This window comes from Vespula pensylvanica, chromosome 21, assembly GCF_014466175.1.
Source record: "Vespula pensylvanica isolate Volc-1 chromosome 21, ASM1446617v1, whole genome shotgun sequence".
Classification (NCBI taxonomy): Eukaryota; Metazoa; Arthropoda; class Insecta; order Hymenoptera; family Vespidae; genus Vespula; species Vespula pensylvanica.
Window position 1 is genome coordinate 2,618,688 of NC_057705.1, and position 4,876 is coordinate 2,623,563.

Sequence of the window (4,876 nt, forward strand, 5' to 3'; positions counted from 1 at the left end):
GACTAGTGGAAATAGAAGAAATGAAGGGACATTTTTCTCGACAAAGTCGAAATCGGATGTTCCTTTCTTTTCTTTTTTTTTTTTGCTTTCTTTTCATTTCTTTTTCTTTTTCTTTCTTTCTTTCTTTTATTATTACTATTATTATCGTTATTAACTTTCTTGTTTAATTATTATTATTATTGTTATTAACTTTTTTATTTAATTATTATAAATATTATTATTAACTTTCTCATTTAATTATTATTATTATTAACATCCCTACTTCTTTCTCTACTCCTTCTTTTCTCCTATTTTTCTTCTTATATTCCTCCTTTCGGCTTTCTTCTCACGCAAGAAGATAGAGGGAAGATAATCAAAAAATAGGAGCCTTGTTTTTCCTTGTATAAAAGCAATAACGGCTTGCTTATGAAAAGAACCGAGGAAATTAGACTCCCGTCGAATTCCATAATCGCGAAGCTTTCCGTGCTTACGATGTCTACCTCTTTCCTATTCGCGGGATGTAGTAGCAAAAAGAAAAACAAAAAAAACAAAAAAGAAAAAAAGAAAAGAAAAATAGAAAACAACAACAATAACAACAACAGCAACAACAACAACAATAACGAAAAATAAAATAACAGAAGATAGAATAAACAGAGAAGAAGAAGAAGAAGAAAAAAATCGAGAAGAAGAAGAAGAAGGAAAAGAAGAAGAAAAAGAAGGAGGAGAAAGAGGAGGTGGAGAAGGAATCCTTAAAGACGAGAGAAGCATCTAAAGTTTTCGTTTTTTCGAAATAATTTTGTACAATCCCCACCACTCCCCTTCTCTCCTTTTAACCAGCGCTGTGTTGCTGCCGTCGCTACTGGCATAGCTCCGTCCTTCCTTCACTTCCACCCCTCTCCAACGTTCCCCCTTCAGCCTTAATTAATCTCACCGTGCCATTTCGTAGTCTCGCCGTTCTCATTTAAATAATTGCATCTGGCTACCTGGTGCGGTTGAATTTTGCAACGGCGAAATCGTCCTCGTATTCGCGTATCTATGGATCGATAAATGCGCTAACGATATTGCGACGCGGAAAGCGAGCTACTGAGAGGGGTGGAAGAGGAAAGGGAAGGGAGATAGATAGAGAAAGAGAAAGAGAGAGAGAGAGAGAGAGATAGAGGGGGTGGAAGGATAGAATAGGGTAGGAGAGACGAAGAGGAGGAGTATCACAAAGAGATTTCGTTTTTTCTTTCCCCCCTCTCTCTCTCTCTCTCTCTCTCTTACTTTGTCTGTCTCTCTCTATCTGTCTTTCTCTCTCTCTCTCGCATAATATTTTTTTTTCTTTCTCTTTTTTTCTTTATTTTCTTTTTTTTTCGTGGTTCGTCCGCACATTATATTGCAGACCCTTGCAGTCCGTGGTTATATCGTGGCAGTGTTGGAATAGGTGGTGCCTGTATGACGGTGGTAGAAGGGTAAGCACAAACGATACTCATAGGGGTAACCAAACCCTTCCAACGAAAAGGGTCATTATCCTCGTGATTACAAATTTGTGGACCTGCCGAGGTAGCTTCGTTTATGATCGCAAAGCGGAAAGAGAAAAGAGGATCATCGATGGACTAGAAACGGATACGTTTTTACTGCGTGTCGCGATATACGTAGGACAAAGAAAGAAAAAGAGAGAGAGAGGTACAGAAAGAGAAAGAATGAGAAACAAAGAGAGAAAGAGAGAAGAACCGTAGTGGCTTTTGAATGTGAGTATTGTACGTTTTACCAATGGATTCCGAGATATATTGTCTCTCGAATGAGTGACGTCGTATTGTGTGGTGTGCCAGCGGGGTAGTCGTCGTTGTTGATTGAAAATGCATGCAATCGTCGCTTCGTCAAGATCGTGGGGTATAAGTACAGGGAGAGAAGAATCTTATTCAAGATCATAAAGTCTCGACGTTTTAATTACCGTCAAATTGGGCTTAGCCAAACGATAAGTGCCAATTGTAAGCAATATTTTTTAATCTTGTCAAAATGAAAATCGAATGTTATGGTTCATGAGTGACAGATGATTAGATTTTATTTAAAATTAATTTGAGAAAACAGAAAATACAATTGTTTAATTAATTGTTAAATCATTAATATTAATTGTAAACGATATTTTTTCTCTTGTCAAAAGTGAATATTGGATAAGTTATGGTTTATGACTGACAGATGATTAGTGATGTTATTTAAAAAATAATTAGAAAATAGAAAATAACATTGTTTAATTGAATTATAAATGTTAATTGCAAGTATTATAGAAAATGAAAATTATATGGATAAAGTAGTATTATATGAATAACGAGTAATAGATTAAGAAAGTTAGTTTTGTCTTTAACCAATGTTTTAATTTTGATTTATATCGAATACAAATGAACGATATGATTACACGTTATTTTTTTAGCTCTTAATGACATAATATTATATAAATAAAAAAACATCTTTACTGCAAAATTAAAGAATACAGATAGAAGAATATCGAAAAGGATTTAATTTAAGAATGTACAAAATGAATCTGTTTTTTTTTTTCATTTCTGAAGTAGGTGCATTATAATCGCGAAGGTCATTATCTATCATTGTTCTCTCCGTCTCTGTGTAAAACTTGAAATATCTCAAGCATCGCCGAAAGATACGTTGACGTTAGATAGTATCTTTTAAGTCCTTAACGCTTTAACAGGAATCCAGTAACAATCTCTTATTCCTTAAACTCCGCTTCTTCAGAGACTTTGAAGTGTCCTTTGGGTTCTAAAGAGGTGACAGCAAGTCCTCGAGAGGACGAGTCGTACGCCAGTCGTCCGCCATTGACATTGTCGAGTAAATACCTTCGTAGTTAATTTCTCTAAATCGCGTTAACAATAAACCGACTAATTGAAAGAGTTTTCAGTAAAAAGAAAAAAAAAACAATAATTTAAACTATTACATTATTTCTTTAATCTTCATTTATTGAAACAAAAACGTCTTTGAATAATTAATCGAAAATAAAAACTCTCTTATCCACATGAGAGAAGCCTTGATTTTGTCATATCAAAAAATCGATGATTTTGATTTATTATAGAAAATAGAAATTTATGTGTAAAGAAAGAGGAAAAAACGAAAAACAAAAAAGAAGAAAAAGATAGCAAAAAATGTCGCGCGTTTAATAAAAATCATTTCTTTCGAGAGCGATTTGGTATTCGTAACAATCGTGAAAAAAAAAAGGAAATGAAAGAAAAAAGAGAGAGAGAGAGAGAGAGAGAGAGAGAAAATAGAAAAATGAAAAACGAAAAACGAAAAGAAAGAAAGAAGAATATAATATTAGGCCTCGCACGAGTCAATAGCTTCTCCGGTTGTAGACAAATTCGTATGGACGCTATCATCCGTGGTCTATACACGAACAAATACGACTAATGAGAAGTGGAAATTAGAAGCGGACGTACAGAGTGAAAGAGAGACAAAGAGAGAGAGAGAGAGAGAGAGAGAGAGAGAGAGAGAGAGAGAAATAGAGAAGGTATATCTCTCTATCGATCTCGATTCTATCGGCGTGTGAATTTCGAATTCAGTTCGGAAGTGCCAAACTTTTTGGTATTCACGTCGTGATGTTTTCGGCTAGGGTGAAAGATAGATAAAGATAGGAAGAGAGAGAAACAGAAAGAGAGAGAGAAAGAGAGAGAGAGAGAAAGAGAGAGAGAGAGAGAGTGTGTGTGTGTGTGTGAGTGAATAAGTGAATGACAGAGAAAGAGAAAGAGAAAGAGAGATGATGGAAAAGGATGAGACGATGAACGATGAGAAAGAGAAGAATGTTGAGAAAGAGGAGAAGGAAGGAAGGAAGGCGAGCGTCATTACCGACAAACACGATGTTTGCGATGCAAATATTTCCATACGGTCTCTTTGAACTGACAGTCGTTAATACTACAGACCGGTCGATGCGAACGAGAGAAATTCGAATTCTAAGTCGACGCTTTTATACGTTATATAGATATGTATATGTAATATACGTATGCTACTGCATACGTGTTTCGTTAAGGACTTTATTCAATTTATTATTCCATAGCTACTCTTTCTATCTTCATCTGACCCTTTCCCTATTCACTCGTTCTTCCTTTTATCAGTAAGACCACTGTACGACTGGCCATAGAGAATATTTGTCACGAAATTTTTCCTAACACATAGTTTTTCTCGACATTGTTCCTTCGGGCGAACATGATTCCCTCGATCGTATAATATATATGGGAAATGTAAAGAAAGAAATAAAGAAACGAAAATTTGTTTGGTTTTCCTTTTTTTTTTTCTTCTTCTTCTTTTATTTCGTCCTTTTTATTTATTTTTTTTTTCGTTTTTCTTTTTTTTCCTGTCGGGTCGAATCTTTCTCTGTATATCCGTGAGCCGAATATTTTACATTTTCGAGTTTAGTACGATTGTGACTGTCCAATATATATATATACATACATACATATATATATATATATATGCATGTACGTATGTATGTATGTACAAACGTGTCTTGCGATTTCGATGCCGGTCGTGTGAATTTTTTCTATTTCTCTTTTTCTGTCTCTGTCTGCTTCTCTCTCTCTCTCTCTCTCTCTTACTCTCTCTCTCTCTCTTTCTTTTTCTCTTTTTTTCCTTGGCGAAGATCTAATCGAACTGCATTGGGAACCATATTGAACCACGTAGTATTTATTAAGCTAAGCTATGTTCTTGTTTTCAACTGGTTCGGTTTGAATTGTTGATTCTTGAAATATTTTAGATATTATTAGTTCCATTGTAAAACTTGCTTTTATCTTCTTTCTTTTTTTTATAGATACGTATTTAAATTAGATTACAAATTACGTTATTTTATCACAAATTATTGGTTCTTTTTTTGTTTAATTATTGAAATAATATCGATATTATTTTGAAATGGAAATAGAAA